Source organism: Lepidochelys kempii, chromosome 4 (assembly GCF_965140285.1).
Source record: "Lepidochelys kempii isolate rLepKem1 chromosome 4, rLepKem1.hap1, whole genome shotgun sequence".
NCBI classification, from domain to species: Eukaryota; Metazoa; Chordata; order Testudines; family Cheloniidae; genus Lepidochelys; species Lepidochelys kempii.
The window spans coordinates 133789677-133817314 of record NC_136383.1 but is presented as its reverse complement, the minus strand read 5'-3'; the positions used below and the strand labels follow the sequence as shown (position 1 = coordinate 133817314).

Genomic DNA, 27638 nt, shown 5'->3' with positions numbered 1-27638 from the left:
GGCGGAAGGGCCCGGGGGGCAGTACCGGGGGGCGGGTGGCGGAAGGGCCCGTCGGGGGGGCAGTACCGGGGGGCGGGTGGCGGAAGGGCCCGTCGGGGGGGCAGTACCGGGGGGCGGGTGGCGGAAGGGCCCGGGGGGGGCAGTACCGGGGGGCGGGTGGCGGAAGGGCCCGGGGGGGCGGGTAGTACCGGGGGGCGGAAGGGCCCGGGGGGGGCAGTACCGGGGGGCGGGTGGCGGAAGGGCCCGCCGGGGGGGCAGTACCGGGGGGCGGGTGGCGGAAGGGCCCGGGGGGGCGGGTAGTACCGGGGGGCGGAAGGGCCCGGGGGGGGCAGTACCGGGGGGCGGGTGGCGGAAGGGCCCGTCGGGGGGGCAGTACCGGGGGGCGGGTGGCGGAAGGGCCCGGGGGGGCGGGTAGTACCGGGGGGCGGAAGGGCCCGGGGGGGGCAGTACCGGGGGGCGGGTGGCGGAAGGGCCCGTCGGGGGGGCAGTACCGGGGGGCTGGGCGGCGGTCCCGGGGCGCTAGGTCCGTGCTCCGGGGGATGTGTCCCGCTCGCTGCGGGGCGTGTCGGCGCCGGGCTCCAGCTCCACTCCCCCGGCGCGGCGCGGCGCGGCGGCGGCCCCCGAGGCAGGGCCGGGCCCGGGGCCGGGCCGGGCCCCCGCGGGCTCCAGGCCAGGCTGCCGGGCCGGCGGGGGGCGGGCGGGCGGAGGGCCCGAGGCGGAGCCGGGGCGGGCCGAGCGGGGAGGAGGCTGCGGAACAGGCCGCCGCTGGTTGTCGCCTCTCAGCGCAGCAGCCGGGCGAGCCGAGCGCCGAGCCGAGCTGGACAGGCTGCAGGAGCCCTTCGCCGCCGGCCGCCGCACAGCCAGGTACCGCCCGGCCTCCGCGCTTCTCGGGGGCGGCTTGGAAGCGGGGGGCAGCCTCGGAGCCCCCAATTCCCAGGAGCAACTCGGCCCCCGGGGCCGCTTGGGAGGGGGAAATTGGGGTGCTCCGTCCTGTAAACCCCCCCGGTCTTCCCTAGGGGACCACAGACCCCTTCCCCCTAGTACTCCCCCAGTGCTGCTTGGGAGGGGGAAATTGGGGTGCTCCGTCCTGTAAACCCCCCCGGTCTTCCCTAGGGGACCACAGACCCCTTCCCCCAGTTCTACGTGGGAGGGGGAATTGGGGTGATCCATCCTGTAACCGCCCCCCCCATTCTTCCCGAGAGAATTCTCCCCCACACCCACCCTTTCCCTAGAGGAGCCCATACCCTGTCCCCCCTGGGCACTGATGTTCTGTCATAGCTTCAGCTGCCCCAGGAATTGAGGGGGGCTTTCACCCTGGGGATCTACATATGAAACAGCCTGTGTGGATAAGGTGATCAGATAGCAAGTGTGAGAAAGCAGATGGGGGTGGGGGGTAATAGGTGTTTATGTAAGACAAAGCCCTGAATATTGGGACTGTCCCTATAAAATCAGGACATCTGGTCATCCTACTAAATTACTGGTAGATATTATTCTCCCCCCCCTCCCCTTTTCAGAACCCTGCTTTGGTGTGTTTGTTTCATATTCTTCTTGTGTCAGAGTCAGACTCCTGCCACGCAAATGCTGTGCAGTTAGTGCTCACTGAGGCTCCTTTCTTGACCTCTTTATGGTCTTCTGTTTTTGTTGATGTTGCAAATTGATGGATGGAGAAGCAGTGAATCCTGAAACAAAGCCGGTTCCTTTCCCCCAGTCACATTACTACACAGGGTTTTGACACCGACTACCGCTGCGTCTCACTGCAGTTTGAGATGTGCTCCACTTAGATAATGCACAGTGAACTGTGTGTGTTTATGCATGCACGCTCCAAAGCATAGAGTATATAATAACCATAATAATAATGGCGGGGAGGGGGGTGTATATTTTGGTGGGTTCATGTTTCATTATATAGAAGTAGTGAGAAATCTGTGGAATATCTGATGTAGCTCAAGGCCAGACTTAAAAAATTGTCTTGGAAATTTACCAGACACCCTCCAAAATTTCCCAACTCTTCTGTGCTGAACCTTGATAATATTAAGGAAACAGCTAATTATACTTTGACTCATACGTTTTTGAACAAAATTGCTCCAGGCAAGTAGAATTGTGCAAGGTGGGAGTGAGACAATTATTAATGGCTTCAACCTTATCTTTATGTCAGCTCATAAAGTAGTTGTGTGGGGTTGGTTATATATGTGTGTGAATATATTTATATTAAGGAGTTTTTCTGGTAATAACATGACAACAAAGCTCCAATAATAAATGTCATCAAAACTTCAAGATTATTGATGTAAATTATGATCTGCAAATGTTTTAAGTGTGCATTAGGTGTTTCTTGTTTGTACATGGGTTTAATAATGCTGTGGTTTTGGCACTAGTTTCTGATCTCCTGCACTCAAGTAATTTAATTGATGTCGGGTGGAGTTATACAGATTTACATTGGTGTGACTGAGATCAGAATTTAGCTCCAAAGCTGCAGTATTATAATACCTTGGTAGCACTGTAGTGTCAGAGTCACCGTAAAACACCTTATGTAAATTACTGGCTACGAAAGATTTGTATTTACATAAATAATCTCAGGATTATGGTGACATCATGAGACTAAAGCTCAAGTAGTATCAGCAGAAACATCCTAATAAAAAGTGTGTGTATATATATATATATATATATATATATATATATATATAAAATAATACCCCACCTCCAAATCCACTTTGTAATCTAACCAAGATAAGGTTTGTGCTTATCAATAATTGTTCTCCTGTATATGATACAATTACACACATACACATTAAAATTCACTTTGCTTATGTATGTATAAAATTACACACGCACACTTTCTGATCTGCCATAAAGACAAGGTTGAGGCCAAAACTCTGTCCTTACCTCACCCTGGTGATGCAAGCTTTACTTAATATGCACAATATAGTATGCAGTTCTGAGAGTAACCAGGCTGGTTGAGTTAAGGACATGGTGTCAGCCTAGAGTCATCACAGTGTATTGTGTAAGAATTGTGTGTGTTTTGAGTCTCTAACAAACTCAGTTTATTGACATACTGATAATACTTAGCATTTATATAGCCCCTTTCCTGCTTTTAGTGTGAACCTAACATTCATTAATTCCTTACAAAACCCTTAGAGTTGGTGAACAGTTGTCACCATTTTATAGTTGGGGACATTAAGACATGGAGTTTGATGTGGTCAAGACCACTCATGGAGTCACGTTCATAAATGGAGATTAGATCCCTCTTTTAGTCATTACCCCTCTGGACTATGCCTCTATATTGAAAACAGTCTGACATTTCCATCCTTCAACACTACAGATATTTTAAAAAAAAAGCAGCAGCTAAGATACAAGTTTAACAGTGGATAGGCCTGTCCAGGACTGGCAAAGTCCTTTAACGAGTTAATTACATTACCACTGAAATGCAACCACCCCTGGGGTGGAGGATAGAAACCAACTTGCGCATAATGTTGTCTGGGGTGTGGAAATTGTGGATGAACTAGTTTGAAAAGTGCCATGGGATCTCTAATGTCCATATTTAGACATTATAGAAAAGAATGTCTGCTTTTTATGGGTTCATTTGCAGGACCCTCTGCTTTTAATTACATGCATGGAGCTAACTTATTCACCTCAGCCAGAACCAGCCTTAACATTTTGGGTTTGGCCTCGGAGACAACTTTTTGTGAGTCCCCACTCCTAAAATGTACCGGGATGGCCTAGGAAGGTTGGAGAGGGTTAGTAGGGAGACTCCTTGGGTACGTGTACTCTTGAGCTGACGGTACAACTTTCAGCATGGGAATATGTATATACATTAGCTTTGATAGAGCGAGTGTGCTAAAAAATAGAAGTGTAGCAGCAGTGGTGCAGGCAGCAGGGTAGGGTATCTGCCTGAGAAAGTACCTAGGATCTTGGGATGAGGGGTGGGGGGGGGTTGTATTCAGACAGCTAGCCCATGTTGCTGCCTGCACTGTAGCAACCACTTCCATTTTTAGCACATTTTTAGCTTGATCAAAGCTAGTGCACGTACATCTGCTTGTGCTGTAAGAGCCTTCAGCTCAAGTGTAGACATACCCTTTGGCACACAAAACTGGCTCATTTTATACTAATGGTGGTTTGTCCACCCCTGCTGCAGAAAACTCTCTTTCCAGGAAAAATGACTAGATTTTTTTTAAATGAAAGCTGAGATTCCTTTTTTAATTTCAAATCAGAAATGGGAAGGACAAAAGCTTTGACCTCTGAAGGTTGAAGCAGTGAGTCAACCCTGCAGGGTCTTAATTTATATGGGCACATATTATATATCAAAAGAAATACAAATAAAAAATTCATATCCCCTGCACTGGGTGCCTTTGACAAAATACTAAAGATAGATTCTACTATATTCACAGACCTAGCAGCCTCTATGACCACCACTAACCAAAACTAATAAATGTAGAAATATACTCACCCATGGCCATAGCCACCACTCCTTATCATGCTTTCTCTCCCAAAAAGGAATGAAAATATATTGAAATATTGGGTTTCACAGAGTCCAGGTGTTCCATACGTTGGAGTAGGGGGTGTATTTGGCTATGAATAGTAATAGTTGTACTCTCACTGGTGGTCACCATGGCAAGCCTTTGCAATTGCCACTTGCAAGTAGCTAACATTACTATGGTATTTCCTGTAACAGATTCCAGGAATAGTGTGGGTGGTAATGTGAACTATTTACAACAGAAGATTTTGATGGCAACCACTGCTAGAGCCAAAGCCCCATGTGCTGCACAATAAACTAGGCTTAAATGGTGTAGCAAGATCTTTGGGTTGTGTATCATAGCAGCTTCATTTAAAGTGAGGTTCTACTCTGAAAAGTGCCCTTGTAAAAATATTATTGTGAGGTTCTTTTTCAGCAGTGCTCTGTATACATGTACAAATATTTTGAGATGTGTGGTTCTCTTCCCTCCTCCCACCCCAAAAAGAAGAAGAAGAAAAAACCCTGCTAGCTTTGCAAACTCAGCCTGAGTTCTGTTTGCACATCATACCTATAATAAAAGGTCTGCAGGTTAAATTAGCTCCTCATTGACACAAGCGCAACCCATTGTCTTCCACTGGAATTGGCACCCATAACTTTTTGAATAAACCGGTGTCTTTTTTTTTTTAACTAATTTTTTTTTCAAATAAAAAGGAGCGTCTTTGATGAATTTAGTATAAATGGCCTTTATTGTCTGGATATGTTTATTTTGCATTTCCCCCACACTTTCAGTTCTTGATGTGCTGTAGATTTTTGTCTTGACAACCTACAACTGCATCACAGAAGTTGTCAAGGGAAATGCTTCAGGAAGTGGTTTGGCAGCTGGGTAGAAGACATTTGGGGGTTTTGGCACCTGGGAAGGCATGGGATGCGGTTTGGATTGGGAGATAAGAACATTAAATGGATACCTCTGATAAAATGACCAGAAGCGAAATACGTAATGTTGACTTTAAATTGTTATATTCTGGTTTCATCACTGAGCTGAATGGAATAGGACACTGTTCTCTAGAGCCACTGTTTAAGGTTTTCTGCAGATCTCAGGAAGACAACACTGTTTATTCTGTATTTATGTTTTCAAGGTTACCTTCAAAAGCCTGAAGACTAGAAATTTAGGCTTAGATTCTGAAGCACTGCTTCACAGGCAGAAAGATTTGCAGCCATCGATTTGAGGCATACTCAGGGCCTTGGTTATAGAACATTTGCTCTTCAAAGATAGGTTTCAGAGTAGCAGCCATGTTAGTCTGTATTCGCAAAAAGAAAAGGAGTACTTGTGGCACCTTATGCTCAAATACATTTATTAGTCTCTAAGGTGCCACAAGTACTCCTTTTCTTTTTCAAAGATAGTTTCCTCATCGCCCCTCTAGGATAAATATTATCTCCATTTTGCAGCTAGGCAGGGAGGTGAAGGCTACGTAGAAAATCCGTAGTAGAACTGGGATTAGAGTTTTTGGGCCAAATCTTCATCTACTGTAAGTCAGTTTAACTGCATTGGCTTCAAAAGAGCAACATCAGTGGTCTCCAAACTTTTTAAGCACACGAGCACTTTTTAAATTTAAGTGCAACCCAGGATCTACCTCAAAGAAAATGTAGAAATAACAGTAATCACACAAACCCAAACACCCTTGCCCTGTCCCTACCCTGCCCCATCTCCGAGGCCCCACCCTGCTCACTCAATTCCCCCCGCTCCCCGTTGCGCGCTGTCTCCTACCCTCATTCACTTTCACCATGCTGGGACGGGGTTGAGGTGCAGGATGGGGTGCGGGCTCTCGGCTGGGGCCGAGGGGTTTGGAGTGTGGGAGGGGTCCTGGGCTGAGCCTGGGGCAGAGTTTTGTGGTGCAGGAGTGGGTTGAGTGCTGGGGGACGGGGTTGGGAGGTGGTGCGGGGTGCTGGCTCTGGGAGGGGGCTCAGGCAGCGGGTTGGGGTGCAGGGTGTAGGCTCTGGGAGTGGGCTGGGGCAGGGGGTTGGGGAGCAAGAGGGAGTGTGGGGTTCTGGAGGGGGCTCAGGGCTGGGGCTGGGGTGTGGGGGGGCGGGATGCAGGCTCTCACAGGGAGTTTGGGTGCTGGGGGGGGCTTAGGGCTGGGACAGAGGGTTGGGGTGTGGGATGCAGGCTCTAGTAGTGAGTTTAGCTGCAGGAGGGGGTTGAGGGCTGGGGTAGTGAGTTGGGGTGCGGGAGAGGTTTGGTGTGGGGGCTCCGGCTGGGCGCCGCTTATCTCAGGCGGCTCCCAGGCGATGGCACAGCAGGGCTAAGGTAGGCTCCCTGTCTGCCCTGGCCCTGCACTGCTCTCGGAAGTGGCTGGCATGTCTGGCAGTGGCTCCTGGGTGGGGAGGGGCAGGTGGCTCCCCGCCATCCACAGGCACCACCCCTGCAGTTCCCATTGTCCGAAGTTCCCCGTTCCTGGCCAATGGGAGCTGCAGGGGCGGTGCCTGCAGGTGAGAGCAGCACGCGGAGCCCTTGCCAGACATGCCGGCTGTTCCGGGAGCAGCGCGGGGCCAGGGCAGGTAGGGAGCCTGCCTTAGTCCCGCTGCGCCACCAGACTGTTAGCGGCCAATCTCCGTATTTGGCTGCAGGAGAGTTGGCGACCCTGTCGCGATCAACTAGTTGATCTTGGAGTCTGTGACTGAGATCGACTGTCAGAGGCTCCATGATCAACCAGCTGATCGTGATCTATCAGTTGGTGACCACTGAAGCACTTAGACGAGAGGAAAGTGATCAGGAACAGTCAGCAACAAGAAGGATGTGGAGAAATAGGAGAGAGTCCAGTGAAGGGCAAAAAAAATGATTAGGGGTCTGGAACACATGACTTATGAGGAGAGGCTGAGGGAACTGGGATTGTTTAGTCTGCAGAAGAGAAGAATGAGGGGGGATTTGATAGCTGCTTTCAACTACCTGAAAGGGGGTTCCAAAGATGGATCTAGACTATTTTCAGTGATAGCAGATGACAGGACAAGGAGTAATGGTCTCAAGTTGCAGTGCGGGAGATTTAGGTTGGATATTAGGAAAATCTTTTTCACTAGGAGGGTGGTGAAACACTGGAATGCGTTACCTAGGGAGGTGGTGGAATCTCCTTCCTTAGAAGTTTTTAAGGTCAGGCTTGACAAAGCCCTGGCTGGGATGATTTAGTTGGGATTAGTCCTGCTCTGGGCAGGGGGTTGGACTAGATGGCCTCCAGAGGTCCCTTCCAGCTCTGTTATTCTATGATTCACTGAGCTACACTTATTAGGAGGATTTGGCCTCATGAATTCATAGTTCAACTGTGTTAAATTTCTGATCACAGTTTTTTTTTATTAAAAGTGCCATATTGACTTTGTTGACATCCTGTATCAATTTCATTTAAATCTGCCTTTCCTTTTCAAAATTAACAAGGTAAAGGTGTGTGAAAGGAGAGGAACCACCTGAAACAGAAAAGTCGTCATATTCTCACAGTTGATATAACTGCAGAACTGACAAACAGTGGTAGATCTCTTCCAAAGAACTGATAATTGTTTGTTCTGTTCTTCATGGTTCATTAGTTTGCTGTGTAATGACAAATTTGTTTAAGATGTTTCTCCATAATTAGCTAAATTTAATTCACCAAAGTATATTATTGGCCTGTTTAGAATTACATATTTTCATGCTGTGAAGAAAAGAATAGGTTTTATTTTTAGGTTTGGTGCAACACTGAAGTTAAACAAACATGTAGTTCACTAATGCAGAAATAGTCAGTTGCAGCTACCTTGTAGCTGAGGTGTCGAGAATAACCTATGTTGTCTCAGCAGAGAGAGCTGAAAGCAGTACAGTCTTACACTACCCCTAATCCAACTCTCCTGTTCATAGGGAGTACTTCTCCCCCATCCCCAAGAATTTAGGATCTGTATTGTAGATGTGGCCTATGGCAGCCTAACTATGCCAGCATAACCTGCTAGCATAGACATAGCATATGCCAACAAGAGGAGTTCTGACAGCATAGTACCGTCACCCATAGGCGGCGACTTCCTTTGTTCCCGGGGGGTGCTTGACCTCTGCTCTGCCCCAGGCCCTGCCCCCACTCCATCCCTTCTCCCAAGCCCCCACCCCGCTTCTTCCGCCCCCACCTTGCCTTTTCCCTCTCCATTCCCCCACCTCTTCCTGCCCCCACTCCTTCCTCTCCCCTCCAGCACCTCCTGCACAGCACTGAACAGCTGATTCGCGGTGCGCGGAAGGTGTAGAGAGGGAGGGAGAGGAGCTGATTTGGGGGGGAATGGGCACCTGCACATCTACCAATGTGATATATGCCATCATGTGCCAGCAGTGCCCTCTGCCATGTACATTGGCCAAACCGGACAGGCTCTACTTAAAAGAATAAATGGACACAAATCAGACATCAAGAATTGTAACATTCAAAAACCAGTAGGAGAGCACTTCAGTCTCCCTGGACACTCAATAACAGACTTAAAAGTGGCCATTCTTCAACAAAAAAACTTCAAAAACAGACTCCATTGAGAAACTGCAGAACTGGAATTAATTTGCAAACTTGACACCATCAAATTAGGCCTAAATAAAGACTGGGAGTGGCTGGGTCACTACAAAAAGTAATTTTCCCTCTTTTGATATTCACCCCTTCTTGTCAACTGTTGGGAATAGGCCACATCCATCCTAACTGAATTGGCCTCATTTGCACTGACCCCCCACTTGGTAAGGCAGCTTCCATCTTTTCATGTGCTGTATATTTATACCTGCCTACTGTATTTTTCGCTCTATGCATCTGATGAAGTGGGTTATAGCCCATGATAACTTATGCTCAAATACATTTGTTAGTCTCTAAGGTGCCACAAGGACTCCTTGTTGTTTTTGCTGATACAGACTACCAAGGCTACCCCTCTGAAATTTGACAAATTAGATGTCTTCAAGTCACCAGGGCCTGATGAAATACATCCTAGAATACTCAAGGAGCTGACTGAGGAGATATCTGAGCCATTAGCGATTATCTTTGAAAAGTCATGGAAGATGGGAGAGATTCCAGAGGACTAGAAAAGGGCAAATATAGTGCCCATCTATAAAAAGGGAAATAAAGACAACACATGGAATTACAGACCAGTCAGCTTAACTTCAGTACCTAGAAAGATAATGGAGCAAATAATTAAGCAATCAATTTGCAGATGCCTAGAAGATAATAAGGTGACATGGATATGTCAAGAACAAATCCTGTCAAACCAACCTAATAGCTTTCTTTGACAAGCCTTGTAAATAGGAGGGAAGCAGTATATGTGATATATCTTGACTTTGGTAAGCTTTTGATATTGTCTTGCGTAACCTTCTCATAAACAAACTAGGGAAGTACAACCTAGATAGTTGGAAAACCATCCCCACATCCCTAGAGAGTAGTTATTAGTGGTTCACAGTCAAGCTGGCAGGGCATATTGAGTGGAGTCCTACAGGGATCAGTTCTGGGTCCAGTTCTGTTCAATATTTTCATCAGTGATTTAGATAATGGCATAGAGAGTTCACTTATAAAGTTTGTGGATGATAACAAGCTGTGAGGGGTTGCAAGTGCTTTCATAGAATCATAGAATATCAGGGTTGGAAGGGACCCCAGAAGGTCATCTAGTCCAACCCCCTGCTCAGAGCAGGACCAATTCCCAGTTAAATCATCCCAGCCAGGGCTTTGTCAAGCCTGACCTTAAAAACCTCTAAGGAAGGAGATTCTACCACCTCCCTAGGTAACTCATTCCAGTGTTTCACCACCCTCTTAGTGAAAAAGTTTTTCCTAATATCCAATCTAAACCTCCCCCACTGCAGCTTGAGACCATTACTCCTCGTTCTGTCATCTGCTACCATTGAGAACAGTCTAGAGCCATCCTCTTTGGAACCCCCTTTCAGGTAGTTGAAAGCAGCTATCAAATCCCCCCTCATTCTTCTCTTCTGCAGGCTAAACAATCCCAGCTCCCTCAGCCTCTCCTCATAAGTCATGTGTTCCAGTCCCTTAATCATTTTTGTTGCCCTTCGCTGGACTCTCTCCAATTTATCCACATCCTTCTTGAAGTGTGGGGCCCAAAACTGGACACAGTACTCCAGATGAGGCCTCACCAATGTCGAATAGAGGGGAACGATCACGTCCCTCGATCTGCTCGCTATGCCCCTACTTATACATCCCAAAATGCCATTGGCCTTCTTGGCAACAAGGGCACACTGCTGACTCATATCCAGCTTCTCGTCCACTGTCACCCCTAGGTCCTTTTCCGCAGAACTGCTGCCTAGCCATTCGGTCCCTAGTCTGTAGCTGTGCATTGGGTTCTTCCGTCCTAAGTGCAGGACCCTGCACTTATCCTTATTGAACCTCATCAGATTCCTTTTGGCCCAATCTTCCAATTGGTCTAGGTCCTTCTGTATCCTATCCCTCCCCTCCAGCGTATCTACCACTCCTCCCAGTTTAGTATCATCCGCAAATTTGCTGAGAGTGCAATCCACACCATCCTCCAGATCATTTATGAAGATATTGAATAAAACCGGCCCCAGGACCGACCCTTGGGGCACTCCACTTGATACCGGCTGCCAACTAGACATGGAGCCATTGATCACTACCCGTTGAGCCCGACAATCTAGCCAGCTTTCTACCCACCTTATAGTGCATTCATCCATCCCATACTTCCTTAACTTGGTGACAAGAATACTATGGGAGACCGTGTCAAAAGCTTTGCTAAAGTCAAGAAACAATACATCCACTGCTTTCCCTTCATCCACAGAACCAGTAATCTCATCATAAAAGGCGATTAGATTAGTCAGGCATGACCTTCCCTTGGTGAATCCATGCTGGCTGTTCCTGATCACTTTCCTCTCATGCAAGTGCTTCAGGATTGATTCTTTGAGGACCTGCTCCATGATTTTTCCAGGGACTGAGGTGAGGCTGACTGGCCTGTAGTTCCCAGGATCTTCCTTCTTCCCTTTTTTAAAGATTGGCACTACATTAGCCTTTTTCCAGTCATCCGGGACTTCCCCGGTTCGCCACGAGTTTTCAAAGATAATGGCCAGTGGCTCTGCAATCACAGCCGCCAATTCCTTCAGCACTCTCGGATGCAACTCGTCCGGCCCCATGGACTTGTGCACGTCCAGCTTTTCTAAATAGTCCCTAACCACCTCTATCTCCACAGAGGGCTGGCCATCTCTTCTGCATTTTGTGATGCCCAGCGCAGCAGCCTGGGAGCTGACCTTGTTAGTGAAAACAGAGGCAAAAAAAGCATTGAGTACATTAGCTTTTTCCACATCCTCTGTCACTAGGTTGCCTCCCTCATTCAGTAAGGGGCCCACACATTCCTTGGCTTTCTTCTTGTTGCCAACATACCTGAAGAAACCCTTCTTGTTACTCTTGACATCTCTGGCTAGCTGCAGCTCCAGGTGCGATTTGGCCCTCCTGATAACATTCCTACATGCCCGAGCAATATTTTTATACTCTTCCCTGGTCATATGTCCAACCTTCCACTTCTTGTAAGCTTCTTTTTTATGTTTAAGATCCGCTAGGATTTCACCATTAAGCCAAGCTGGTCGCCTGCCATATTTACTATTCTTTCGACTCATCGGGATGGTTTGTCCCTGTAACCTCAACAGGGATTCCTTGAAATACAGCCAGCTCTCCTGGACTCCTTTCCCCTTCAAGTTAGTCCCCCAGGGGATCCTGGCCATCCGTTCCCTGAGGGAGTCGAAGTCTGCTTTCCTGAAGTCCAGGGTCCGTATCCTGCTGCTTACCTTTGTTCCCTGCGTCAGGATCCTGAACTCAACCAACTCATGGTCACTGCCTCCCAGATTCCCATCCACTTTTGCTTCCCCCACTAATTCTACCCGATTTGTGAGTAGCAGGTCAAGAAAAGCGCCCCCCCTAGTTGGCTCCTCTAGCACTTGCGCCAGAAATTGTCCCCTACGCTTTCCAAAAACTTCCTGGATTGTCTATGCACCGCTGTATTGCTCTCCCAGCAGATATCAGGAAAATTAAAGTCACCCATGAGAATCAGGGCATGTGATCTAGTAGCTTCCGTGAGCTGCCGGAAGAAAGCCTCATCCACCTCATCCCCCTGGTCCGGTGGTCTATAGCAGACTCCCACCACTACATCACTCTTGTTGCACACACTTCTAAACTTAATCCAGAGACACTCAGGTTTTTCTGCAGTTTCGTACCGGAGCTCTGAGCTCTTTGTAGAATAGGATTATAATTCAAGATGATCTGGACAAACTGGAGAATTGGTCTGAAGCAAATAGGATGAAATTGAATAAGGACAAATGCAAAGTACTCCACTTAGGAAGGAATAATCAGCTGCACACATACAAAATGGGAAATGACTGCCTAGGAAGGGGACTGCAGAAAGGGATCTGGGGATCATAGTGGATCACAAATTAAATATGAGTCAACAGTGTAACACTGTTGCAAAAAAATAAACATGGTTTTGTGATGTATTAGCAGGAGTGTTGTAAGCAAGACATGAGAAGTAATTCTTCCGCTCTACTCCACGCTGATTAGGCCTCAGCTGGCATATTGTGTCCAGTTCTGGGCGCCACATTTCAGGAAAGATGTGAACAAATTGGAGAAAGCCCAGAGATGAGGAACAAAAAATACTAAAGGTCTAGAAAACATGACATATGAGGGAAGTTTGAAAAAATTGGGTTTGTTTAGTTTGGAGAAGAGAAGACTGAGGGGGGACATGATAGTTTTCAAGGACATAAAAGGGTACAAGGAAAAGGGAGAAAAATTGTTCTCCTTAACCTCTGAGGATAGGACAAGAAGCAATGGGCTTAAATTGCTGCAAAGGCAGTTTAGATTGGACATCGGGAAAAACTTCCTAACTGTCAGGGTAGTTAAGTTTGGGAATAAATTGCCTAGGGAGAATATGCCTGTGGAATCTCCATCACTGGAGATTTCTCAGAGCAGGTTAGACAAACGGCTGTCAGGGGGGGTCTAGATAATACTTAGTCCTGCCATGAGTGCAGGGGATTGGACTAGATTACCTCTCGAGGTTCCTTTGAATCCTATGATTCGATGATTACATGATTTAATATTGTTCATTGTTGAGAATGCTGACTCACACATGTATGTTGAACCAAGCATAGTCAAAAAGTTAAATGCCATCTTCCTCAAGTGTGGATACTTGGAGTCCAGCACAAGAGTTGTCCAGAACATTTCAGATGTAGTTTGTATGCCGCACCTTAAGCACTTCATCCGCTTGTAAATCAGTACACTCTAGCTGTGGTTTTGCTTTTTTCAACATCTGGAAAGGATGCTTTTGCTTGATCACACCAAGTGCCATTTTCATGTACCACGAATGCGTTCCTTACAAATAGGAAGATGTCATTAACACTTTCAAATTCTTGGAACCTCTGCTGGAAGTTTTGAAGAAGCCTGTCTAGAGATGATACCATCTGATTTACGTCTGGTGTGTCCTGGCAACTTAGCAGCGTTGGGAAATGCAGCATCTCCCCAGTTTCCAAATCGCTTTTGAAGAGACTCAGTTTGTTTTGATAATGGGGATCCACTAGATTGTGATTTTGTCCTCTGTAGCTTTAAGTTGAAATCATTTAAGTGGCCTGTCAAAGGAACAAGGATGGCCAGGATGCTTATGGTTGCAGCATCCCTCAAAAATGCATGTAGCTCTTCTGCCTTTTCCCTGGAATGTTATGTAGATATTCTTCCACGTGAACTCAAATTTCCCACAGCCTTCTTAGACTTGCCCCCTGCTCAGCCAACAGATATCATCATGAGCCAATAGGTCATCGTAATCTGCAAATATTTCTGAAAGAAAGCTTTTGAACTGTCTTTGTTGCATTGATGACTTGGACCGAAGGAAGTTGACAACTTTAATCACCATTGACATTACAGTAGCATACTCCTCTCTAACCTTTGCACAAAGTGCAGTTTGGTGGATTGCACTGTGATAGGAAATCCAATTGGGGTTCAGATCTTGTAGGCGTTTCACAAGCCCTCAGTGAGTACCGAGCACAGCAGGAGCGCATTCTGTTGTAATTGACACAATCTGAGTCGCATCAAAACCTTAATTAGCCAGAACAGTTTGAACAGAATTTAAACATATCCTCGCCGGTTGTGTGATTGCTGTGTGGTATAAAGGACAACATATCCTCCACAACTTTATCTCCATCAAAAAAATGTACATACAGCGCTAGCTGTGCTGTGTCCCTGATATCACAGGATTCATCCCCTGCCATGGAAAAATTTCTAATTTTCAGTTTCTCACACAACTGCTTGAAAACGTCTTGTGCCATCATCTCAGTGCACCTAAAACCTGTGATGTCTGAGAGTAACCGTTGTCTGAAGACATCAACAATGTCTCTCTTCTCCACAGAAAGGGTTTCAGCTGTAGAAATGATACACTGCTTAATAATGTCCGCATCTGGAAAAGGGTTTCTGTGTTTTGCCATTACCCACACACCCCCCTCAGTGAATCTTCAGTAGCTTTTTCCTAAGCACAAATAGCCTTTGAGATAATATTTGTGCTCTGAAAATATGCATCCTTTAATGACGTGATCTTGTCTGATCTTAAATGGAAGCCCAGTGGGTCTTTGTGGTCAAAATCCATGTGCTTCGTTTCGTAGCGCCTTTTGGTGTGGCCGCTTTTAACAATAGCCACAGTCTCTGTACAAATTAAACATACGGGTTGACCATTTGGATGTTGTGGCAAAATAAAATAGTAAGCATCAGTCCACTCTTCTTTAAACGAATGATTTTTGGTGTCAACTTGCCCTTTTTTTTTATGCCATTTTTAAACACAGTGCCATTAAACACTGAAAGTCCCAGAGCTGGGACTACCTTGGCTCACCTTTGCTCCTCCTGCTGTTCCTGGGGCTCTTCACCTCTCCCCCCACAGTCCAGGGAGGGAGAGAAGAGGAGGGAGCGGCACAAGAGCCCTTCCCTTCTCACAGGAGTAGAGGGAAGGGAAGAGCAGAGCTGCTGGAAGCCCCTGAATCTTTTCTTCTCCTTCCTGTCTCCTGTAAGAATTTGCGCCTGCCGAGGGGTAGGGGCAGAGAGCACTGCCAGCTACCTGCAGCAGCCCTGATTGGCAGCAAGGGAAAAAGCAGCCAATCAGAGGAGGTTTCTCCAAGACAGACGGGAAATATGCACCCTCAGAAGCTTAGGTGGAATTGTGGACATTTTAATTGCGGGGTTTGTGACCCAGGGGCGCCATTTCAGATTGTGATTGGGGCGAAGGGCGGCAACTTTGACTTTGGTTCATAGGGTTGCCTCCCCCTTCGTTTGCTGAATTGTCTCAAAGAGCCTGCCCGCAGGTAGGAGACAGCCCTGGCTGAGCAGGGGCTGGTGCAGGTTAATGACCTGGTGTCTCCCCCTGCCCCACGGTAATGGGATTTTTGGTTTGGGTGCCATTTAGGGTTGCCATGTCCCCTTTTCGACCAGACTTTGGGTGGAGTGTGGGCGTGACTTTGAGAGGAGACTGAGTGGGGGCAGGCCTCAGGGCATGGCCACGGTTTGGGCACATCCAGCCTCCCCAGATGGAAGAGCCATGCACCGGCCATGGTAATAAACCATAAATCCAGTGTTTTTATTAAGCCTGTGATTTTTAGTGTCCAGCAAGGTTATGAATTTAAATTCCCAAGCTCATCTTTTGAAGGTGCTGTGTGGATTTTCTTTGAGAACAATACAAGAGAGGTTCGATGTGGTGTTATTGCTTTGTGAAAAATGTTTGCCGGTGGGTGATACGGTGTTTTTATCTTTTATCTTTTTTCTGTGCGAGTTCATTCGAGAGAGTAGTGGTTGTCCTATTTCCCCCACATAGTTGTTATTGGGGCATTTAGTGCAAATGTTCCTCATAGATTCCCACCACAGCTTCAACAACCACCATCCATCCATCAGTCAGTCTCTCTCTAGAATACTCCCTGTCAAGGTTCCTTCCCCACTCTGAACTCTAGGGTACAGATGTGGGGACCTGCATGAAAACCTCCTAAGCTTACTTTTACCAGCTTAGGTTAAAACTTCCCCAAGGTACAAATTAATTTTACCCTTTGCCCTTGGAATTTCCACTGCCACCACCAAACTTTAACTGGGTTTACTGGGAAACGTAGTTTGGACACGTCTTTCCCCCCAAAATCCTCCCAACCCTTGCACCCCACTTCCTGGGAAAGGTTTGGTAAAAATCCTCACCAATTTGCATAGGTGACCACAGACCCAAACCCTTGGATCTGAGAACAATGAAAAAGCATTCAGTTTTCTTACAAGGAGACTTTTAATAGAAGTAAAGGAATCCCCTCTGTAAAATCAGGATGGTAGATACCTTAGAGGGTAATTAGATTCAAAACATAGAGAATCCCTCTAGGCAAAACCTTAAGTTTACAAAAAAGACACACAGACAAGAATAGTCATTCTAGTCAGCACAGCTCTTTTCTCAGCCATTTAAAGAAATCATAATCTAACACATACCTAGCTAGCTTACTTACTAAAAGTTCTAAGACTCCATTCCTGTTCTGTCCCCGGCAAAAGCAGCATACAGACAGACACAGACCCTTTGTTTTTCTCCCTCCTCCCAGCTTTTGAAAGTATCTAGTCTCCTCATTGGTCATTTTGGTCAGGTGCCAGCGAGGTTACCTTTAGCTTCTTAACCCTTTACAGGTGAGAGGATTTTTCCTCTGGCCAGGCGGGATTTTAATGGGGTTTACCCTTCCCTTTGTATTTATGACACTCCCACATCAGCATCACCTTCTTGGACACCACAGTCAGCATCAACAATGGATCCCTATTTATAAGAAACCTATGGATTACCACACTTACCTTCACAGATCCAGTAACCACCCCAAACACACAAAGAAATCTGTTATCTGCAGCCAGGCACTCAGATACCACAGAATATGCTTCGAGGAGAAAGTCTGGGATACGTACCTTAACACACTTAAAAACCACCTTCACTAAACAAGGATATTCCATCAGAAAAGTAGATTGCATCTTGGAACGGACCACCCAAATACCCCGAGAACTTGCTTCAATACAGGGAAAAAAACCCCACCTCTCACCACACACCCCACTTGTCAACTACTGCCCTACACTGCAACGCATACTGGGTATCATTAAACAGTTAAAACCTGTACTTGATGGGGACTACTACATCCTGAAAGAAATCCTTCCTGAACCTTCTCTTCTGGCCTTCAAACAACCCACCAGCCATGCCAAGCTCATTATTAGATGCACGCTCCCCACAGATCAGGACACACCAACTCGAAGCAGCACCAGACCCTACCATAATAGCAGATGCAAAACCTGCAGACATATCTCCACTGTTGCGATGATCAGCACCCCCCCCCCCCCACAACACACCTTTCATGATTCATAGGTCTGACAACGACTTAAAAAGATGAGCCTGGGAGCTTAAATACATAACTTTGCTGGACAGTAACAATCATGGACTTGATAAAGACACTGGATTTATGGCTTATTAGAACAATCTATAACCCTCTAACTCCCCTTTTTTGTTCTCTGGCTGCAGAGATGTTAATTAGTCACTTCTTCTTGAATGGGGTTTTTTGCTAAGTGATCTGTTCCACCTTGTATTTAGCTGTGACACTCTGAGTACCTTTCCCAGACCTGAAGAAGAGCTCTGTGTTAGCTCAAAAGCTGGTCTCTTCCACCAACAGACATTGGTCCAATAAAAGATATCACCTCACCCGCCTTGTCTCACTGAAAATACAATGCTATTATATAATTCCTGATATGCTCTCACCTGGAATATGGTGTTCATTTCAGGTGATCCCAAGACAAAAATAAATAAAAAACGCAGAAACAGAAAGGCTTTAGAGGTAGGTGACAAAAAGGATTAAGAGACAGGAAGTATATTTGCCTGGGCAGAGATTGAAAAGACTGAGGTTGCTTAGTTTTGAAATTTGATGAATATCAGGGGCCGTGAGAGATAAACGGGGCACTCCTAATAAATTTTTTTTAACAGTACAGGAACAAATGGACCTTCAATGAAATTGAGGGCCAGGAAACTTAAAACGGACAAAAGGAAATAATTTTTAACACATAATTAACTTGTGGAGGTTATTGTTGAGATATCACTGCGGCCAAGAACAGAGTAGGGTTTTTAAAATTAGACATTTTATAAAAAGAAAAGGAGTACTTGTGGCACCTTAGAGACTAACCAATTTATTTGAGCATAAGCTTTCATGAGCTACAGCTCACTTCATCGGATGCATACTGTGGAAAATACAGAAGACGTTTTTATACACACAAACCATGAAAAGATGGGTGATGATCACTACAAAAGGTTTTCTCTCCCCCCACCCCACTCTCCTGCTGGTAATAGCTTATATAAAGTGATCACTCTCCAGTGTATATATCTTATATATCTTCTTACTATATGTTCCATTCTGTGCATCCGATGAAGTGGGCTGTAGCCCACGAAAGCTTATGATCTAATAAATTTGTTAGTCTCTAAGGTGCCACAAGTACTCCTGTTCTTTTTCCCAGTATTTGGTCACACACAGCTACTATTACACACTACTTTTCATACGGGGCATAGAAGTTTGCGTGAATTACTATAGAAATGTTGAAGAGAAACCTTTTACTCTGGTGTCACTGCTGCTGTGTTTGTGTGTGTACAGATATATCTCATGACTTTATATCTTTTGACGCATTATAAACCAATGCACAGGGTGGGTCGGGTTTTCACAGTTCATGGGAGCCACGTGCTGCAGGAAATAGTGTTGGTAATGCTCTTCTTTATGAACTGATATTGAACCAACTCCTGAACATGGTCCTCTTCTGCTTGAGGTGCTGGCTCTTCTATGGGATGTAAAATGTAGGTCCTGATCAGCTGTGGCCAGTTAGAATCTCCTGGCACTCTTCAGGCTGTGCGGCGGACCAAAATTATACGGAGTTATGAACACATTGGAAATGGAAGTCTTCGTAATTCTGAACAAAATGTTATGGTACTTTCAAAAGTTTAAGGCTGATCATTGACTTAATACAGCTTTGAACCTTTATGATGCAAAAGAAAAATGCTGCTTTCCCTTGCTGCTACTAGTTTACGTTGAACACAGGACTGTACTGTGTTTGCTTTTTTTTTTTTCCCTGTCATCTCTTCTACTGCCTGATTGTATACTTCAGGATCCAAATGAGGTGTGTGGTTGACTGGTCAGTTTGTAACTCTGGTGTTCGTAACTCGGAGGTTCTACTGTGGTTTGGATAACCATGTTCTGCCTATCTAATCTCTCCCTTCAATTTTAGTTGGACAATGATAATCTCCTTCACTTAGAATCATAGAATATCAGGGTTGGAAGGGACCCCAGAAGGTCATCTAGTCCAACCCCCTGCTCAAAGCAGGACCAATTCCCAGTTAAATCATCCCAGCCAGGGCTTTGTCAAGCCTGACCTTAAAAACCTCTAAGGAAGGAGATTCTACCACCTCCCTAGGTAACGCATTCCAGTGTTTCACCACCCTCTTAGTGAAAAAGTTTTTCCTAATATCCAATCTAAACCTCCCCCACTGCAACTTGAGACCATTACTCCTCGTTCTGTCATCTGCTACCATTGAGAACAGTCTAGAGCCATCCTCTTTGGAACCCCCTTTCAGGTAGTTGAAAGCAGCTATCAAATCCCCCCTCATTCTTCTCTTCTGCAGGCTAAACAATCCCAGCTCCCTCAGCCTCTCCTCATAACTCATGTGTTCCAGTCCCCTAATCATTTTTGTTGCCCTTCGCTGGACTCTCTCCAATTTATCCACATCCTTCTTGAAGTGTGGGGCCCAAAACTGGACACAGTACTCCAGATGAGGCCTCACCAATGTCGAATAGAGGGGGACGATCACGTCCCTCGATGTGCTCGCTATGCCCCTACTTATACATCCCAAAATGCCATTGGCCTTCTTGGCAACAAGGGCACACTGCTGACTCATATCCAGCTTCTCGTCCACTGTCACCCCTAGGTCCTTTTCTGCAGAACTGCTGCCTAGCCATTCGGTCCCTAGTCTGTAGCTGTGCATTGGGTTCTTCCGTCCTAAGTGCAGGACCCTGCACTTATCCTTATTGAACCTCATCAGATTCCTTTTGGCCCAATCTTCCAACTGGTCTAGGTCCTTCTGTATCCTATCCCTCCCCTCCAGCGTATCTACCACTCCTCCCAGTTTAGTATCATCCGCAAATTTGCTGAGAGTGCAATCCACACCATCCTCCAGATCATTTATGAAGATATTGAATAAAACCGGCCCCAGGACCGACCCTTGGGGCACTCCACTTGATACCGGCTGCCAACTAGACATGGAGCCATTGATCACTACCCGTTGAGCCCGACAATTTAGCCAGCTTTCTACCCACCTTATAGTGCATTCATCCATCCCATACTTCCTTAACTTGGTGACAAGAATACTATGGGAGACCGTGTCAAAAGCTTTGCTAAAGTCAAGAAACAATACATCCACTGCTTTCCCTTCATCCACAGAACCAGTAATCTCATCATAAAAGGCGATTAGATTAGTCAGGCATGACCTTCCCTTGGTGAATCCATGCTGGCTGTTCCTGATCACTTTCCTCTCATGCAAGTGCTTCAGGATTGATTCTTTGAGGACCTGCTCCATGATTTTTCCAGGGACTGAGGTGAGGCTGACTGGCCTGTAGTTCCCAGGATCTTCCTTCTTCCCTTTTTTAAAGATTGGCACTACATTAGCCTTTTTCCAGTCATCCGGGACTTCCCCGGTTCGCCACGAGTTTTCAAAGATAATGGCCAGTGGCTCTGCAATCACAGCCACCAATTCCTTCAACACTCTCGGATGCAACTCGCAACACTTCATATCCTAAACTGTTATGCACCATAGTGTCACCAAGGGCTGTTAAACAGCTGATGCATTTCACCCCAGAAGTACATTTCAGTGGTGGTGAAATTATTGCTTTGCTTGTAGGATTGGTAATAGTTGGGCATTTGGGGATGAAAGATGCTATTTAAACACAAGACATTATTATTACATAGCAAATGTACGGGGACAAATGTTAGAAACATTATTTATGAAGATAAGCTACTAAACCGAGACATGTATGAAATCTGTAACATATAATTGCAATTAAACTACATTTAAGCACATCATTTGAAATCACAGCTGTCCTTTAAATATACATGATAATTTAAAATCTCAGCCAACCTCAACAGTAACATATTTAACTGGTGTTTGATAATTGTCATTGCTTGATCATTATGTCCTTAGTAAAATGATTCTGAGAAGCAATTGAGTAACAAAGGAAGCAATTGGATTGGCATTTGATGGCTCTTGGTGGTTCTATGTGAAATGAATTCGGCCTTTTCTGGTTTCAAACAGACAGGTGTCTACATCACAGAACACCTCAGTGGCACTAGTTGAAATCTACGTGGGACATCTTGCATATTATGTTCATATCAATTATCATGGGGTTTTAAAAAGAATATTAATTATTCATGCAGAAGGCAATAGCTCCACTGTAAACTGAAAAATTTAGATATATTCATTTGAAATTAAAGGGGAAATTTTATATAACAGAATGTCATTATCCCAGTTGAAATTGAGCTACTCCCATTTACAAGATTAACCCTTAATTCAGAATAATTTTCCTATGTGTCCCTGTGTAGACAAGCCCCAACAGTGTACAAAGGGTGTTTTTATGGGATTAACTGAGGGAGCTAACCCCATTGTAAAGGCTAGCCTGGATATTCCTGAAACATGCAAGCGACAAATGTTTGTGGTTTACCCCTGGGATTAATTTATGTACATCACTTACTCCCCCCCCACCTTGCTATCAGGGAGGATTGATTTAAATCAAAGCCATTTAAATCACCAATTTTAATTGTGATTTCCATCAGCAAGCAGGAAACCTTGATTTAAATAATTGATTTTGATTTATTTTGAATTTGTACTTTTTATTTATTTTCGTAAAGAAAGGTGGATTCTCATTGGTTGGTAATTATTAAAAATATTGATTTGCAACTAAACTTAGTCTTTACACTAAATTTGGTGCTTCTTTTTGCTAACCAGGATAATATATCTATACACATTTATTTAAATAATTCTATAGTTTAACATATATTTATTCAGATTCTTAATTTTTACGTTTTTATTATGTTAGAAAATGGTGAATATGCATTTCTCATTGGCAAGATGATTAATTTTGTATTTGCGTCAAGCTCTATTTGGATGGACATTCAAATTCCTTAAAAATGCACAAAAACAGCATTTTAAAATTTTATTATTAAATAAAACTATGTTAAATGTGCTGGATACATAAGAAAAAAGTTTATCAAAGAGTTTATTAAAACAAGTTTTGCATTTAAAAGTAACTGATTTACTGAACAAAGAAGGTTTCAGAGTAGCAGCCGTGTTAGTCTGTATTCGCAAAAAGAAAAGGAGGACTTGTGGCACCTTAGAGACTAACCAATTTATTTGACCATAAGCTTTCGTGAGCTACAGCTCACTTCATCGGATGCATCTGATGAAGTGAGCTGTAGCTCACAAAAGCTTATGGTCAAATAAATTGGTTAGTCTCTAACGTGCCACAAGTACTCCTTTTCTTTTTGAACAAAGGAAGTTATTGAATTGAACTGATTGTTTCTGGTCCCCCTGTCCTTCAAGATTTTAGAAATAGAAGATCTCATAGTCTCTCACACCTAGTTTTTGTTCATAGAAAGGAAGAGGAAAACAAGCTTTCCTGCTTTTTCAACTCCCAATTGGTTTCTTAACTGTGATGGAACTAGTCATTGAACTGAACTAGTTGAAAAAACTGAAATGAAGAAAATATTCTCTCTGCACCAGCAGAAGCGGCTACTGCTGTCAAAAGCTGGTTTAGCACTTCAGTAAACTCTGGTTGCAAGTGCTTAGCCAGTGACTTCCACCAGGTCAGTGGCTTGAGTTTCTTTAAAGCTTCAGGAGCAAACATGTACTGCTTAATATTTTTTGTATTTAATTTAAATGACTTAATGGATTATAAGAAATTGAGACCTGCTCAAGTCTGGTCCTGCTTTGAGCAGGGGGTTGTACTAGATGACCTTCTGAGGTCTCTTCCAACCCTGATATTCTATGATTCTATGAGGCCTTATCATAGGTTGTCAATTTCAAATGTAATTTTAAATATGTGTATTTTAAAAAAATAAACTTTAATTTAATTTGAATAAAAAAATACAATTTAAATTTTTTGAAAAATTGTTTTTCTTTTTCTTCTTTTGTTTTTTGCTTGCTGTTAGTTCTTATGGAGCTTAACCTTACATCTGCTCAGACAAGACATGTATTCATATACATCTTTTATTTGGTACCTTGTCCAATTTGTATCTCCAGCTTTCCTTGAACTTTGAAACATCTGGCTGTGGTAACCAACAAATACACTTGCATGATGTCAAGTATCAGGGGGTGCCGTGTTAGTCTGTATCCACAAAAACAACAAGGAGTCCGGTGGCACCTTAAATCTGTTAGTCTTTAAGGTGCCACCGGACTCCTTGTTGTTTTTAACAAATACACAATATTTTCTCCTTTAAAAAAATTGTTTTAGGTGAACTTAATGCTGGCAAAAAGTAATTTTATTGACAGCCTTTGACACCAAAGTCCCGTTTATCACTTAATAGGTACAGCACAGTCAGCCGTTGTGCAGACTTCCTCGCCAATGTGTCTTTACCCTGATCTGTGGGGAGAGGTTGGGTGGAGTCCCTCTGACACTTTCAAATCTTATGCCTCTGGAGACTTGCTAACAAGGGTGTTGGTTAGGATGTATAACAGGAAAACAACTCCGGGCTTGTCTACACAGGGAATGTATTCTGGAATAAAATAGGGTGTGAATTTAAAAAGCAATAGCTCCCAATGTGGATACTTAAAAAGAAGAATGCCTTTTACTGATTTAGCTTAATTCACGAAGTGGATTCTGGTCAATTTCCCTGTATAGACAAGCCTTAAGACCACAACTGAGTTCTTATAAGCCACTGAACAGCTGTCAGATACATGAGACTGTGTTGCAGCTGACTTGGCCAGATTTGAATTTTTGACCTACAATACAAGTGAATTATAGCTGTTTGTTGTGCAGTGTGAGCGTGTCTGAATTGGGTTGACAGATGGTGGTTACACAGTTTCCCATCAGAATTTAGTCTGATCATTTGCTCCCCTCTCTTTCCCAACAGCCCCCCACCCATGCCTGACTAATTGGCCTGCCTCGCTGAGCCCCCACACCAACTCTCAGTAGTAATGCAGTACACTCTGAGCAGTTAGTCTACAGCGCTAGTAAGAGAAGAGAAGAAACACTCTTTCCAGCCAGGCTAGTGAAACTAGGTCATTTAAACAATTTAAAAATCAATTTCATGTACGCATTCCCTTACTGATTCTAAATACCGCCAAAGAGTTTCTCCTTCTGCCTGTGCTGTTGTCTGGACACATAACCTGTTTACAGATGTTTAAGGCCTTAAGGGACCATTATGATAATTTTATCTGACCTCCTGCATAACACAAGACAACTTCATCCAGTGATTTCTACAGTAAGCCAATAACTTCATCCAGTGATTTCTACAGTAAGCCAATAAATACAGCATCATTTTTAGAAAGATATCCAGTCTTGATTTAAAGGCTTGAAATAATGGAGAATCCACCAGATCCCCTAGATAAGTTTTTCAGTGCTTAATTTTTCTATTAAAATTTTCCACCTTCTTTCTAGTCCAGATTTGTCTAGTTTAGGCTTCCAACCATTGGATTTAATTATACCTTTTTCTGTTACATTAAAGAACTGTCTGTTATCAGAAATCTCTTCCTCATGTAGGTACTTGGAGACTGTGAGAGAAACCTTCTTTTGGGTAAGCTAGATCAGTGGTTCTCAAAGCTGGTCTGCCGCTAGTTCAGGGAAAGCCCCTGGCGCGCTGGACCAGTTTGTTTACCTGCCGCGTCTGCAGGTTTGGCCGATCGCAGCTCCCACTGGTCACGGTTCGCCACTCCAGGCCAATGAGGGCTGCGGGAAGGACAGCCAGCATGTCCCTTGGCCCACGCCGCTTTCCGCAGCCCCCATTGGCCTGGAGCGGTGAACCGCGGCCAGTGGGAGCCGCGATCGGCCAAACCTGCGGACGTGGCAGGTAAACAAACTGGTCCGGCGCACCAGGGGCTTTCCCTGAACAAGCGGCGGACCGGCTTTGAGAACCACTGAGCTAGATGGATTGAGCTGCTTTAGTCTGTCATGGCTCGGCAAATTTCCCAGGCCTTGAACCATTCTTGTAGTTATTTTCTCTACCCTTTCCTTCTTGTTTTGTTGTCTCTTCTTTTTTCCCATCTGTCCCACCCCACCAGGATCTTGTAGTTCTTATTATGATCATATTTGGATTTCAAGCTGCATGGGAATGGAATCTTGTCTTACTTTTTAACTCCATGCATACACCTATGGCAATATAACTCATAGATTCCAAGGGTAGAAGGGATCATTGCAGTCATCTAGTTTGGCCTCCTGTACAGGCCAGAGAATCCCCCCCAAATAATTCCTGGAGCAGGTCTTATAGAAAAAAACATCCAGTCTTGATTGAAAAATTGTCACTGATGTAGAGTCCATTATGACCCTTGGTAAATTGTTCTGATGGTTAATTACTCTCACTTTAAGAATGTATGCTTTATTTCCAGTCTGAATGTGTCTAGCTTCAGCTTCCAGCCGTTGGATTGTGTTGTTAGATAGACTGACAAATATTTCTTCCCCATGTAGATACTTATCGACTGTAATCAAGTCATCCCTTTATCTTCTCTTTGTTAAGCTTAGATACACTCAAAGAGCTCAATCACTATAATGCATGCTTTCTAAGCCTTTAATTATTCTTGTAGCTCTTTTCTGAACCCTCTCCAATTTATCAACATCCTTTTTGTATTGTGGGCAGGAGAAATGGACACAATGTTCCAGCAGTGGTCACACCAGTGCCAAATACAGAAGTAAAATAACCTCTCTACTCCTAAAAGAAAAGGAGGACTTGTGGCACCTTAGAGACTAACCAATTTATTAGAGCATAAGCTTTCGTGAGCTACAGCTCACTTCCTCAGATGCATATCGTGGAAACTGCAGCAGGCTTTATATATACACAGAGAATATGAAACAATACCTATTCCCACCCCACTGTCCTGCTGCTAATAGCTTATCTAAAGTGATCATCAGGTGGGCCATTTCCAGCACAAATCCAGGTTTTCTCACCCTCCACCCCCCACACAAATTCACTCTCCTGCTGGTGATAGCCCATCCAAAGTGACAACTCTTTACACAATGTGCATGACAATCAAGTTGGGCTATTTCCTGCACAAATCCAGGTTTTCTCACATCCCCCCCACCCCCATACACACACAAACTCACTCTCCTGCTGGTAATAGCTCATCCAAACTGACCACTCTTCAAGTTAAAATCCAAGTTAAACCAGAACATCTGGGGGGGGGGGGGGGGGAGGGGAGTAGGAAAAAACAAGAGGAAACAGGCTACCTTGCATAATGACTTAGCCACTCCAAGTCTCTATTTAAGCCTAAATTAATAGTATCCAATTTGCAAATGAATTCCAATTCAGCAGTTTCTCGCTGGAGTCTGGATTTGAAGTTTTTTTGTTTTAAGATAGCGACCTTCATGTCTGTGATCGCGTGACCAGAGAGATTGAAGTGTTCTCCGACTGGTTTATGAATGTTATAATTCTTGACGTCTGATTTGTGTCCATTTATTCTTTTACGTAGAGACTGTCCAGTTTAACCAATGTACATGGCAGAGGGGCATTGCTGGCACATGATGGCATATATCACATTGGTGGATGTGCAGGTGAACGAGCCTCTGATAGTGTGGCTGATGTTATTAGGCCCTGTGATGGTGTCCCCTGAATAGATATGTGGGCACAATTGGCAACGGGCTTTGTTGCAAGGATAAGTTCCTGGGTTAGTGGTTCTGTTGTGTGGTATGTGGTTGTTGGTGAGTATTTGCTTCAGGTTGCGGGGCTGTCTGTAGGCAAGGACTGGCCTGTCTCCCAAGATTTGTGAGAGTGTTGGGTCATCCTTTAGGATAGGTTGTAGATCCTTAATAATGCGTTGGAGGGGTTTTAGTTGGGGGCTGAAGGTGACGGCTAGTGGCGTTCTGTTATTTTCTTTGTTAGGCCTGTCCTGTAGTAGGTGACTTTTGGGAACTCTTCTGGCTCTATCAATCTGTTTCTTTACTTCTGCAGGTGGGTATTGTAGTTGTAAGAAAGCTTGACAGAGATCTTGT

At 44.8% G+C, this 27638-nt stretch overlaps 1 protein-coding gene across 2 annotated transcripts in view; it reads left to right on the top strand.

Annotated features, from left to right (window-relative positions):
• Positions 1 to 700: 700 nt before the first annotated feature.
• Positions 701 to 27638, top strand: part of SMOX (spermine oxidase) — a 109646-nt gene continuing 82708 nt past the window's right edge. Inside the window, exon 1 of one of the 2 annotated variants that reach the window (XM_073342926.2) lies at positions 701 to 864. The gene's annotated coding sequence lies outside the window, so the exon portion shown is untranslated. The remainder of the gene's footprint in view (positions 865 to 27638) is intronic. The other variant, XM_073342924.2, reaches the window with a different exon arrangement.